The 14,260-nt window shown below is 54.6% G+C and overlaps 1 protein-coding gene across 7 annotated transcripts in view; it reads right to left on the bottom strand.

Annotated features, from left to right (window-relative positions):
- The window catches only part of LOC105181854 (paired box protein Pax-6), a 76,599-nt gene that overhangs the window by 52,979 nt on the left and 9,360 nt on the right, over positions 1-14,260 (bottom strand). The window lies entirely within an intron of this gene.

Here is a 14,260-nt window from a genome sequence, read left to right as displayed (position 1 = left end):
ACGAGAGTCCGCGTGAAATGCGACACATAGGACACGCTCCATTCGCTTATCGCCCCGCCGGTAGACCTCACTGGCGACGAGAGGACTAACAGCAGCGTCAGCAACAAATTCAGGGGCCAACAACACGTTACAAATAATCCCTCCCCGTCTCCCCCTTCGAACGTTCGTCCAAGGGGTGTGAAAAATTCAAACGCTCCACCGCCTCCGGAGGCTTCTTCGCGTTTCGACGAACAATACCGCTGTCGCCGTAGATCATGTATTTTCCCTGCTTCACCCCGCGACCGCCTCCCCCCCCTGGCTCATGCTGGAAAATCGAGAGGAGAGAAGAGGACTACGGCGGGTTCGTCCGTTCGTCCGTTCGTATGTTCGTTCGTTCTTCCTTTCTTTCTTTCTTTCTTTCTTTCTTTCTTCCATCCCCGACTCTACACGCTCGACGAAGGGTGCAACGGAGAGGTGGAGGACGAGCTCAGGGGGTTGGCCGCGAACGTCGTAATGTCGGCGAATCCCATCGTAGATAATCTTCGACTCATTGTGCTAGTGACAAGGCAGGCACACACACACACACATGCACGCACACACGAGAGAGAGAGAGAGAGAGAGAGAGAGAGAGAGAGAGGGAGAGAGAGAGAGAGAGAGAGAGAGAGAGAGAGAGAGAGAGAGAGAGAGAAAGAGAAAGAGAAGAGGGGAGAGGAATGCCCGGGCCGTCGTGTTCTTCGAGAAAGCGCGGATATTTTATATTCCCGCGACTACGGACGCGACGCGCGCAAAGCTGCCACCCGAAGCTGACACCTATAGCGGCGAGCGCGCCACGCCCTAATTTTTCCGGGGTAGAAATCTCGGCGTCTTCCCGCGACGAGGTTGCGCAGGAGGTTGCGGATAGAATTTGTGAAAGAAGGCGAAAGAGATAGGTGGACCTGGTGCCAGGACCAGGCATTGGCGGATTCCCTGGCGGAGAAACGCGCGTCGCGCGCACTACGATATTAAATCCAATCGTCGACCGTCGGAAACGCTCGCTAATTTAGAATGTTCCAACAGCAAAACCTTGTCCTTCCTCCTCGACTTCACATCACGGAAGACTGAGTCCCTGATCTTGCGCAACAACAATGCACGGCTGTTCGCCGGATCTGCCAACGAAGGGACAGACGCGCAGCGCGGCGCGGACGCGTCGGAAGCGTCGACTCGAAAAAAATCGCCACCGAGAGCGAAGTAAAATATGTTGCGAACGCGCGCGGACACTCGCACGCGAGGAGAAGCGACGTCCGTTGGTAGGAGGAACGGCGTCGGTTGTCAAAAATTTCTCGTCGTCGCTAATTCGGCGCGTCGCGTCGAGGTTGGCGCACACACCCGGAGGGTTATAAGGGAGATTTACGAGCGTGCGCGCGATCGACGAAAAGGGGGCTCACGGTCGATTGACTTTCGAAAATGGGCCTCGCGCGAGAATCGCGAGCCATTTCTCGCGTGTGTCTACGCACCGGTTGTCGACCGTGGGCCTTCCACGTTCGCGTGAACGCCGCCGAGAGACAGAAGGACACAGCCCCGCGCGATTGTGTAGCCGCGTGAAGCACGCGCAACACCTATCGCGTCGCGATCCACGCGAATTAACACTGTATTTTCTTCACAAACAACGCACCCGCCGCTCACGGCGCTCTCCTTTCCTCCCTGGAACTTCGCCTCCTCGGCGTGTTTCCCCACTAGATTCGCGCACAAACCGAGCGTAAGGAACGCGAGCGAGCGCGGCAAAAGTGGCCGGAGATTCTCGCTCGCTCGCGCAGGAATCCGTCGATAGTGCCGCCACGGCTCGCAAATCGCCGGACAAAAAGCGGAGCGGAGCGGAGCGGAGCGGAGCGGAGCGGAGTGAATTAAAGAAAATAAATGGAGTCCGAAAAGGAGGGCGCGGCGAACGGCGCGTTCCGGCCAGGGAAACGCGAGTAAATTGTTAAACGCTTCGAATGCCGCGCCTTAACGAGCGATAATAACTCGCGCAAATAACTGGCGCGTCTTTAGAGAGCTAGTTTCTGCTCTCCTTCTCTCTCTCTCTCTCTCTCTCTCTCTCTCTCTGTCTCGCTCCCTCTCACTCTCTCTCTCTCTCTGTCTCGCTCCCTCTCACTCTCGCAATCGTCCGCCGTCTATTGTACACGAACACGAAAGCACCGAGGAATTACAGTTGGCTCCTCATCCTTCTCGTCCGTGGGTCGAGCGCGGATTCTGGGGTACGCGCGTGTTGGTTCGTATTTAGGGGTACAAGCCGAAGGGGGCTACGCCGCCACCTTTAAGGCAGCCGGTATTAACCGCGCGCGCGCGAGGGGTGAGCTCGAGTGGGCATTCGGCGTGCGAGAGGACGTGTTTTGATATTGTAACGTTTGTATTAAATATCAGGCCGGAAGGGTGCCGCTGTGCGAGCGGCCCGGCGCCCGGCGTTTATTAGGTCTTCATTAGCCGTCACCCCTTGATCCCTTCTCGCTTTCTCGCCCTGAGAATCGCCCCGTGACCCCGCAGTCGCGCGAGTCGCAACAAATCGCGATAATTCTTGGCTTGGATGGGGATGTTTAGAGAGAGGGATGATTCTTTCCTTTCACGAGCCGCTCTCTCTCTCTCTCTCTCTCTCTCTCGCTCGCCACGTTCAAAGTGTCAAATTGGCTCTTTGTTGAAAAGAGCGTCGCGACGCCGACGCTCGTGGAAATAACGCGAGCGACGTTACTGCTACAATGTTGTCGCGTAGGCCGAGCGCGGTTAGACGCGAAAAGGTAGCCGTCGGCGGCCTTGGAATGTGTATCGCGCTATTTTAACACGTCGCAGAGTCTACAGAGCGACAACAATTTCATCAAGGACTCGCGCGTGCTCCCTGTGCTCTCTGTGCTAACGAACGTGGTGACGCAATGCAGGTCGACTACGTCGACGACGACGACGAGAGACTATCGATTCATTATAATACAACACACACACAGCTGTTTTTCAGCGAGCAGCTTCTCGTCTATCGACGCCTAGATATCGATCCAGCGTATCCAAGGCGAACTCACCGGATGACGCGAATATTCTATTCCAGATCCGAAAAAAAGCAAGCGAGATGCGCTTGCTCTTCACGCAACGTGTTTTCCATGTAGTCGCGTTAAAAGAGGCACGCAAATGCACGCAAATGTCGCATTATACGTTATTATTGGCTACTGTCGCAGAGAGATCTCGACGGAGTACTCCGACAATTCTGCCGTTTAGGATCCTGCAATTTCCCGTTGGAGGAGCTTCCGCACTTTGCGGTCCTCCTAATCGGCGGGCCGGTAATCGAGGATCGATGAGCAAAGTGTTTTCGGATGTGTGCGCCGACAGTTTGATACTCTTTTGGCAGCGCGCGCGTGTGTAAGCCGCGAAAAAATGGGAAGCTCGTTTACAAACGGGCAACAGAGCCTCGCTGACGCGACGGCTCAGACAGCACATTCATCATCCGTCCGACTTCTTCTTCTTCTGCTTCTTCTTCTTCTTCTTCTTCTTCTTCTTCTTCTTCTTCTTCTTCTTCTGCTTCTTCTTCTTCCTTCTCCTCCTCCTCCTCCTCCTCCTCCTCCTTCACCCTATCCGACTTACATCCGCTTCTACTTCCCTGCACCACCGCCGACCTCCGGGGTGGTCCTTCCTTTCGCAACAGTGACGTAATCAATTACGACGAGCGGAGGCTCGCAGGAGGTTCCCTGGCTTCTTGCACGCGAGACTCGCTCTCCCCCGTTCCGATCTTTCATATCAGAGCGGTGAATATTCTCGCGATTCTGTTTTCACTCGATCTTGATTTTCTCCAACGACTTCGTCACTTCGTTATTCTTCCCCCTCTCTGTATACCCCTTTTTTCTCTGTACCTCGTAGACGATCCCCGACGATCTTAGTTTTTTACATGTTTCCATATTGTTTAATGTGCTAAAGAATCATGTTAAATTGTTATAAAAAATATACGCAAAAGACTATCTTGTTTGTAATCTTTTAGTTAAATAGCGTAAGCGTGGACACGTGAAAGGATCATAAAGATCTGCGTGTTCTACCGCGTTCGAGTGCAATGATTTGTACATACGATTCGATTAGATTTCGCTGCGCATGAGAAGCCGCACTCTCCAGAAGCTCCGGCGCGACCATGGCCATTGTCGCGGGTCATTGTGCATCGTTGTATCGAGAGTTGCGCGCAAGTTGCCGAGTTGCCGAGAACAAACGGCGGTTTCGCGCGGTCGCGGTACAGCGCAGTCCGAAGTCCGAAGCGCGACGGCAAACGCTCAGGGCTGCCGATTAAAATCGACTTCACCCCCGAAGAACGTCGGTAGATGGTGCTCAGTGGCGGGAGTCTCGATCGTCTTCGCGAAGATGCTTCCGGCAAGATGAATGAACGGAGCGGGGCGCAACGGGGAACACCCTTCGGGCGATTTTGGACTCCTCAACTTCGGGATGGAGAGAGGCGCGTCAAGGGATGATGCCCACTTGGGCTCGAGAGTTTCGCGCTCGGCAAGGTGTCTCACCCACCACTGTCGAGGATAATCGCTCAAGAGGACGATGAAACGCAACGTCCACTCGGTCACGTTGGAATGACGTTTCGTCGTTAATTCTCCACTCGTATAGCGAAGCTCATTGATCGAGCGAGCTCGAAACAGTGTGTGGACTCGATTGACGGAGATCGGGGTGAGAATATCAAGAGACGGCAGTCCTCCCATCGAGAAATTACGATATCACACTACGATATCGCACGGTTCAACGAGAACTCTGCTGATTCTTGCAGAGAATTCGGTCAACGGTGTTTTTTCCGCTCGAAACCTTCCCCCCGCCGCTACTCAAAGCGTTGTGTTTACGACACTTAGCCGGCGTTCGACTTCCACTCTACAGTTTCAATTGTAGCGTGAAAAGGAGCCCTCAATAGGCGGCGGATACAGGCCGCGAGACGAGGCAAAGGAGCGGACACGAAGAATAGGTAAGGAAAGCACACGATGAAGTCCTCCGTGGACTTTACGGTGTCAATGATACGCTCTCGAGCTAATTTATGGGATCGACCGATACAGACCGGGCTTCCCTTAACCTGTGAAGCCTCCCGACGAGGCATCGTCGTCGTCGTCGTCTACGTGGTCGGCTACTCTCGCGTTTCGCTGTAAACGCCGCGTTCGCACAATGCGGAAAGTGTGTGCGTCATCGTAAACGACGGCGTCTATTTTGTGCCGGTGAAATCGCTCGACGATAGAGAAGAGAGAGAGAGAGAGAGAGAGAGAGAGAGGGGGAGAGAGAGAGAGAGAGGGGGAGAGAGAGAGAGAGAGAGAGAGAGAGAGAGAGAGGGAGAGAGAGAGAGAGAGAGAGTGATCTCTGTTCATCCTCCCCGCTCGAGCATCTCTCTCTCTCTCTCTCTCTCGTGCGCGCGCTCGTCGACGCGTATTGAGACGCCATGGACGACATGACGAGGGTCACTTCACAACAACTGACCGTCAGGTAGTGGCGGAAGAGACCACGACGCGGCGAGAGAGTGGAAGCGGGAGTAGCAGCAGCAGAAGAAGCAGAAGAGAGACAGAGCACGCCGCATGAATACGACCGGCTACGATCGTCATAATGGCCTCATTGTTGCGGACATGTTTTCAAAATGAGGACCCTTACCGCGGGGTGCGGCCCGCTTTTCCGTACGCATGGCGCGGCATCGGGAACGCGAACTGCACGACGCGCTGCCCTGCGCGACGAGCGGCACAATGAGGACTCGAGTATTTGTTGTGTCGTTGTTTGCAGCCAATCTGCCGCGTGCTTTGACCTGCAGCGACTCCTCTGCCTCTCTCTTTCTCTCCCCTCTTCGCTCTTCTTCCTCGCTGTCCGTCTCTCTCTCCTGCCTGTCTCCCGTACCCTCGGCACGGCTGCCTTTTTTTCCCCGAAAACGTGTTCCCGACAGTTATTAGCGTTATTAATGGCCGCCCATTGACAACTCGATTCGTCCTCCGATCAGCGATTTGTATGGAGGGGGAGGGAAAAATCGACTCTCCGGGACAGATGTAGAATCTTGTTCGAGGTCAAGGGAGCACATCGATGATTCCGTGCGTCGTGACATCGTTAGTCTACGTGTGGGACTGCATCCTTTAAGACGCTAACGAGATTTCGACCCGGCGATTGTTGCCCGTAGATAGCGGACAAATTGAGCGTGTAACTCACGCGACGAAGATAAGCGGAGGAGGCGCTAAATTGCTCCAAGTTGTATGGTTTTATTCCATCGCTCTCGTGTCGGCCGCATCTTTGCGTCAAAGTTACCCGATCGTTTCTTCTTTCCTCGTTCGAAGAAACCAAACTGATCTCTGAAAAGCGAATGATACAAATATGAACGTCGTTGAATAAACGTTCCGCAAAATGTTCCGTCCGAGAAACAAGAGTCCTCATTAGTAATCGCGAACACGAACGCGCACAGATTCAAGCGGGTGGAGACCTCGCTAATTCCCGCTTGCCGGCTTCACGCACAGATCGAAAGACGCGTCGTTTCGCGAGCAATTGTTGAACGCTTAACGAGCGAACCGATGCCCCGCGGCGCTGGTCCGGCGCACGAGTCGACGCGCTCTGCTCTGGAAAGGTGAGTGCTTCCTGGCAAGTGGAGGGCTCCTCTTTCCGGGTCGAATTATCCAATTACCTGGAGGCCAACTATATGCTGCGGAAGGTCGGGGAGCAGATCGGGATCGGCGCGGTGCGGCGCGGTGCGGCGGCGGCGGCGGCGGCGGCGGCGGTGGCGGCAGCCGCACGAGACGGCCGTGGCCCAAAGCGGGCTGGACAAAGAGCCCGTAAACGCGTTATTCCGCGCCAACGAGTCTGTCAGAGCCGCTGCTTCTCTACGAGCACGGTGTACTATGAGGAGGCACAGCCTCGTCCGCGGGCAACTCCGTTACTACCCATAGCCGAGCCGTCCCCTCGCGCGTGTCCGCCTAGTGCAGATAGTCCGACGGATAGTCGACGGATATATCGAGCAGCGAGATACACGAGCGAATAACGAGCGAGCGACCGGAGCGAGTAATGTAGCGATTGTTTGGTACTTCAGGCTTTCGCGGTGTGGAGAAATATTTCGTTTCACTTTCGGGCTTGCGCGTGTGCCCGGGAACTGTTTCTGGGTGTTCCTCTCCCCGAAGAAATGAACTGGAATGTTCACGAGACGTCGGAAGCAAATCCAAGATGGCAAACCCGGAAATCATATGAGACAGCAGCTACGTATTTAATGACACAGTGACGACGTTCGGCGTGCTCTCTCGAGGAAGCCGATTCGCTTCGGCAAGCTTGATCGTTTCCAAGCGGGAAACTACGTGACGTGTTTGGCGTAGGCGGAGGTCGCGCGCTTCTTCTATCGCGGCTGCGAGAACTTTTCTCTTCGAGCGAGTTCTAACGAAATTTCGAAATGCAATGATATATTCCGAAGAGGAAACTTGCGCCTCTCGGTTTGGTGCGTTGTACAGATCAGAGGCGAGGTAAATCTCTTCTCGTGGCGGACCATCATTCTCTATTCCAGTTCCTGTCCCTACACATCCGTCTCGTCTATGTCGTTATCCTTCAAACAAGTCGGAAACTTGGGAGGCGCTCGGCACGATATATACCGGTCATCCATCGGTATTTCCGTTAAATAAGCTAACTTGCGGCAACAATATCGTGGCCGAACATGTGTTCGGCCATGTAATCCGCGCCGTTCGGCGAGTCGTGAGGAGGGCGAGAGCGGGAGAAAAACAGAGAGAGAGAGAGAGAGAGAGAGAGAGAGAGGAGAGAAAGGGAGAGAGAAAGAGAGAAGGAGAAAGCCTGGAAAAAGCGTAATCGCGATCGACGTACGAGGGAGATTCACGGATCCTCGCCACGCTGCGTCGTCCGCGGGAGCCCCTTTTTTCGGCAGTTATTACCGAAAAATGCGCGAAGGGTCCGGCGGAGGAGCGGTAGACGCGCCGAGGGTCGACGTGCACGCATGTGCCACCAGGAAATAAGGCGCCGTGAGGGCCCCCTTTAACAGAGGCGCACGGCACAATCGTACAAAGTGCACAATGACATCGACTGGTTGCTCGGCATTGTGGTCGCGCACCGCTTGTTCCCATGGGAGTGCGATGCCCATGGGGGTTGTGACATAATTAGATCTACGTATCGGAATGATCAGCTGTGGGAATAATGCGGCACCGTCGTCGCGCGATCTACATCTAACGCGGGGATCTACCAGCCGGGAAATGCAAACGGGACACCGAGTGCACTATTAAACACCGCGTAGCCGCGCGTTCTACACGCGGCTGTTTACCACCGATAAACAAATTCCCGACGGTCGCGGAAACAACAACGCCGCGTCAGTCGCCAGGGGAAAATAATACACTACTACAGAGAGAGAGAGAGAGAGAGAGAGAGAGAGAGAGGGCTAATTGAATTTTCGATCGAACCTGTTAAACTGCGAATTCGACGCGTCTGCGCGCTCTGTTGTACGGCATGAAATTATTAAACGGAAAAACATTCCCGCCCGAGCAAGATTGCGCTCTTCAACTCCCGCTTCAACTGCGCGTTCTCCGTCGTGCTCGCTGGCGTTCTCGGCGGAAGAGCGAACGCGTGATCAAGCTGATCAGCGAATTCGGGCGTCGTGTCGTCGCGTGGGAAGGTATTCCCGAGGCACTAATGACGCCTCCGAATTTTGCATGACAATCCAGCCGTAATGCGCGAAAGTGCCGATACAAATGCCGGGAATGAGCGAGAGAGCGCGCGCGTCCGAGGGAATCGCAGCAGGTGAGGCCTATTTGGCCTTGTTATGAAAATGAGAATGTGGGTCGCGCGCGGGCCAGGTTCGGAGATTGGTCCGGTAGTCAGTCAGGGGCCTCGAGCAGGTGTGCGGGTGGAATCGTTATTATTGTGCGAGGGTGGACGGTTCTCTGAGACGCTTCAGAGTCTGGAGTGGCATACCTCTCGAGTCCTTTTCGGGGAGAAAAGGGAGGAGAAAAAAAGGTTTCCGTCGGCGCGCAAGTACCGCGCGTTTGAGGACGACAGGACGACGAAGAGCGACGGGCAACGATGAGGAGCAGGGAAACAAGCGAGGGAGAGAGAAGAAGCGAACGTTAAACTCTTCGTACTCGCCGATGTGCTGCTAACAACACGTAGGTATGCAGGAATGAAGCTTTCTCCGAAGGAATCAAATGAGAGGAAGAGAGAGAGAGGGGGGCGGGGGAGAGAAAGAGAGCTGTCGGTGTGCGCCGAACGACGTCATTATCGCACGGCGGCGAACGCGAACGCGCGTTCGCTAACGATCCGCGCGCGTTTTTTCTCATTTCACGCGCTTGTCCCTCCGCTGTTTGTTTTCCTCGTCGCGTCGCGTTGCGATGCGAATAGCGCGAGGGGGAGGAAACTACGCCTCTGATTTTTCCACGTAGACCGGACCGCGTCTCGTTTTTTGTCGCGGAAATATAAACGATCTCGAAAGCGCGCGGCCAGGTTAGAAACAGTCCAATCCGTATTCCACGCGACGCACGAGAAAAATATGCCTCTCTCCCTCTCTCTCTCTCTCTCTTTCTCTCTCGCGTAGAAAGAAATTATTCGACGACGTGTGCGAAACTTCTTACGAGAACGAGCGATCGCGCAAGCTGTAATCGCCCGCGTCGAGCCGGCGAGCCGAGCTAAAAGTAAGTCGCCGGGTATCCGTTTTCCGAGAGGCTTACGGGGCTCCATTGAAAGAACACGCCGTCGTCCACGGGGTACGTACAATAGTGAGCCGATGTAATCTCCGGAAACATTTAGGGGAAAATTAGGTCGACAGTTGCTCGCGTACCCATGGCTACCACCGGCGGCGCGTCGCGGCCTGGACCTATCGTAACCCCCGTTACGATTTGTCAAAATATTTGTTTAGCACGCTGTTCCTCTCCTTACGCATCCCCCGACGCGCCCATCCTCCGTGTCGCGCCGAAAGAAAAAAGGGAAAAGAAGATAAAAAAGCGTTTTCCGTGGACCGTGTGACAACACGACAGCGTAGCTGTCGAATTACGTTGGGCCCGCACGATCAGTTACATGTAACGATCTTTCTGTTCCCAAGTCGCGCGGCGTTCCGAGCGACGACGACGACGACGACGACGCGCGTCATTCACGGGGAGGCCGATTAACGAATTCGCCGCGCTAAGGAGAAGACGACGGAACGCGAAGGAATTTCCCGAGGCTGGCTTAACCGCGTTTACCCTCTCAAACGCTCTCGAGGCTCGTCTCCTCGTCGATTAACGTCATGCCTGCGTGAGCTCGTCCCGAGGTCGGACAAAAGCGACACCCGCCGTCGTCGCCGCCGCTGATGTCGCCGACGTCGTCGTCGTCGACGACGACGCGGTAGCTTTTCACACCGTCGTCTCCATTTTCTCGCCGTCACCCTCGGCATCAAGCCCGAGAGGGCGCGGTTTATATGACAGTTTTTTGTTTCCCCGTCGGGAAGCTACATAGTTAGGACGGAATAATGCATACGCGCGCGGCCACGCGCGAGAGAATGATGAGTAATGCGAGAGGAGCTCCTAACGGCTTAAGACATCCTCGAGATATCCGGTCGGAGGCGAATGCTTTTCTCAATTACCGCGCGTCTCGCGGAGCCTCGTTCGTCTGGCTCACTCTCGCCCCCGCGTATGTCGAACGTACCGCGGGAGATGCTAAAGGAAATTAATTTCTCCTAAATAGCAACCATCTCACAGCGTGCCGTCGTATGGAACATGTCGGTTCTCCGTGCACGTGAAAAATATCTTTTCACATCATGAGATCGGCTAATTTTTTTTACGGGTTTTACTGGTTTGTTTGCTGGCCAGCGAGAATCCACGACGAAGCGCGTGCGAAAATATTCGCGGGTCTCGTTTTCGAGTTACCCTACAACATGTCCGAGGCTCATGAAAATCGACGAAAGAGGAAAGGACCGCAGTCGCGAGAGCTTCGTAACAGTTTCAGCGGCGCGGAACATCCAGAACAAATAGTTTCACGAAGGACTCGTGAAAACTCAGCGGTAGAATCTAAAGTGCGGTCAAGTCTCGCCGTTAGAGAGAATATCCAATCGCGCACGCTCCGTCGTCGTCGCCGCCTTGGTCTCTCTCTCTCTCTCTCTCTCTCTCTCTCTCTCTCTCCCTCCCCCTCTCCCTCTCTCTATCTATCTATCTCTCTCTCTCTCTCTCTCTCTCTCTCTCTCTCTCTCTCTCTCCATCTATCTTTCCCTCTGCCTCTCCGGTATTAAATCAGTGGAACGATCGGGACATTATTCGCGACGGCCGCGGGAAATCCATGAAATTCCCATAGCAATAGCTTCGCGTCGCGACAATGGCTAGGGTCGTCGGGCTGCTCGTTCTTTTCTTTCGCTGCGTTAATGAGCTCCCGGCTCTTTAATGCCTTCGTCTCGCTGCCACTTTCTTTTATTGGAGAATAGATAAATATAAGCGCGCGAAAGAGGTGATGAGAGCGAGAGTCTCCTCAAAATTCGAAGACGCGGGAAAAGGCGTGCATATCTCGCTGCGGACGTCCCGAGCCGGATTTCGAGACGCTGGTAATACCCGACGAGAAGGGAAGACGATATGGACGATCGCTCTCGCGGAAGCGGAAATTCCCGGACGATATGGAACGGGATGAACTTTCGAGATGTTTAACTACTAGCGCGACGTTACGGCTTCGCCACGCTGCGAACGACTGCACGCAACTTGGAGGGATCGTCTGAGCGCCAGCGTCAGGATCGTCGAGGGCGACCGTCCACGGACTTCTTCGGACGGCAGTTTCCCCGCGAAGAAGAGATGCTAAGATAGTCGGGCGAGGACTGTGCGTCTCGCATCGGGAGTATTCGACTGTGAAATTCCCTCTTCAAACAGAAGCGGGTGGCCAGCGCATCTCGGTTGGCGAGTGGCCGCTTGGGCCACCTCGGTGGTGGAGGACGCGAGACGCGAATCGGGGGGGGGGAGGGGCTGCCCCGAAGAATCCGCAGTACCAACGCGGTGGCGCAAGCCGCTCGGAGCCGGAGCACCCGGGAAAAATCCACCACGTATCCAGTTCACGTACGAAATGCTCCGATAGATAGCCGTAAAAGCCGGCGGCGGCGGCGGCTATCCGCTCGCCCTCTCCGAGGTTCCGCCACGGGCGGCGGGTGGCGGAGGCAGAAGGAAAGTTTCGTTCGTCCGGAATAACGCGTATCTTCAGCGTTTCCCAGCGCCGCGACACAAGTGGAAACGACAACGACGAGGACCATGACGACGTTGTAGCGGAGGAGTATCCGGTACTCCGGGAAGGGCGCGGAGGATCGTAAATGCGCGATGCGTGCATTAGCGAGTAGTTGCGAGATAAGTTAATTATCGCGCGCGCGTAAACGAAGGCGCGACGCGCCAAACGTCTGTCGCAGCTGCGGAAAATGATTCTTCCGCGATTCGAAACACCGCATTTGACTTTCTTTGCGTTCAAACTTTGCGGTGAATAAAGACCGCGCGATGTTTCTTGACGATTTTACGCTCCAGCCAAACGGAAGAAACATCGTTTCTTCTCGCGTGGGAACGGCGAATTAATTGAAGAAGAGCGGTGCATGTGCCCGTCGTCGACGAGGCGAAAGCGGCAGGATCAAAAGCGCACAAGTTCTATCTGTTTCGGACGAGCACAAGAACCGTTTTAAAGAGCGCACCCCGAGACACGACCCTCGCGCTTTCTTTCCTTCTCTCTCTCTCTCTCTCTCTCTCTCTCTCTCTCTTTCTCGCTCTCTCTCTTTCTCTCTTCCTCTCCCTCCCTCCTCTCTCTCTCTCTCTCTCTCATCGTCGATCGCCTTCTTCCCCTGTGCTCTCTCTGGCGTTTTCATATTTTTGCTCTTCCTCTTTCGCCGCGGTAACGTACGAAAGACGAGTACGTATATATTGAAGCTCCGAGGGAGAAAGGCCGGAGGGTGAAGAACCGCCCGGGGGTTGCCATCTACTCGGAATTCAGAAACGATCAATGCTTCTCCTTCTCCTCCATCTACGCCTCCTCTTCCTTCGCCTGCTCTATACTTCCTTCTCTTCCGCGCTCTCTTTTTGTTTCTCTCTCTTTCTCTCTCACCTTGACTCGTCTCTCGCGCCCGTCGAGAGAAAGAACGAGAGAGTAGAAAAGAGCCGGGCGCTATCCTTTCTTATTCTTATTTCGCCACCCCGCCACCCCCGCGCGCGCGCGCGCGCGCGCGCGACCGCCACCCTTCACCGTCGTGTCGTCCCTTACGCGTAAAAGCGGCTCCGCACGAGGGGGTTGATTCGTCGGCGAGATGTCGTGCTGACAGTCGACTCCACGCGGTAAAGCGGAGGTCGAACGATTTGCCAAACTTCCGGGTTTCTTCGGGAGACGTTCCGCCCCCGCCACCTGCTCGGCGAAAAGTCACCAAGTGGATTTCCCGGCGGAAAATTCGGCCGAGGCTCTGACACCGATATACCGACGCGTGTGTGACACCGGTGTATCGAATCGTGCGCGATTATGGCTGAGAGGAAAATAATTGCCATGAAAATCCAAACATTTCGCGCGGCTACTATCTCATTCATTTGCCCCAATATTTTGTAATTTTGTAACTTTCGTATCGCAAGTAATTTTCAACGCGTATTTACGACATAATTTTCCTAATGCCCGCGAAAAACGTCCAAATCGTTCTTTCAACAGTCAATCATACGTAACTCCGGCATCTCAATTAAATTATAATCGCAAGCAAAAGTCGCGCGAGAACGCACGTGCGAGCTAGCGTTATTTGCGTTATAAACAGGAAGAGACTGGCGGGCACAATCGCGGGCGTAATTTCGAAAATGTGGTCGCTAAGTTACTCGCGCGATTACTCGCGATAAGTACGAGGAGGCGCGCCGCCTCGTTTTACGGGACGGAGCAGGACAAATGTGCGGAAACGCGACGATTTGCCAAACTTTGGAACTCTCGTCAGGAATTACGGCTAAGAGACCATCGTTAGTTCGAAAGTTGCGGAACACGTTTGAAGCGTTAACCCCACCCCGCGCGATCGTGAAAACTTTGTTAAATACTGTCTCGTAGATATCTCACCGGGACCGTCGCCGGTCGGCTTCGCAGTTCCGCCAAAGTTTCAGCCGCAAATATGCGGCTAAAAAATTTATGAGAGCCCTACGACAATTATGCGCGCGGCGTTCGCGCAGCTCGCCGAAGTAACGAGAGTAGACGCGCGCGAAAAAGCGCGCACAGGAGAAGGGAGGCGAGCGACAACTTACTCTCGTCTCGTCTTTCTCTCTTACTCGCCGACGAAAAGTAATGAAAAAGATAAGCACCTCGTTTGCTACTCGACGTAGTTCCCCCCGGCCGGATTAGCGCAAAGCGGGCGTGAAAAGGACAA

This window comes from Harpegnathos saltator, unplaced genomic scaffold, assembly GCF_003227715.2.
Source record: "Harpegnathos saltator strain DR-91 unplaced genomic scaffold, Hsal_v8.6 scaffold175, whole genome shotgun sequence".
In the NCBI taxonomy this organism is placed as follows: Eukaryota; Metazoa; Arthropoda; class Insecta; order Hymenoptera; family Formicidae; genus Harpegnathos; species Harpegnathos saltator.
The sequence above is the reverse complement of the archived record's forward strand: the minus strand, read 5'-3'. Positions and strand labels throughout refer to the sequence as shown.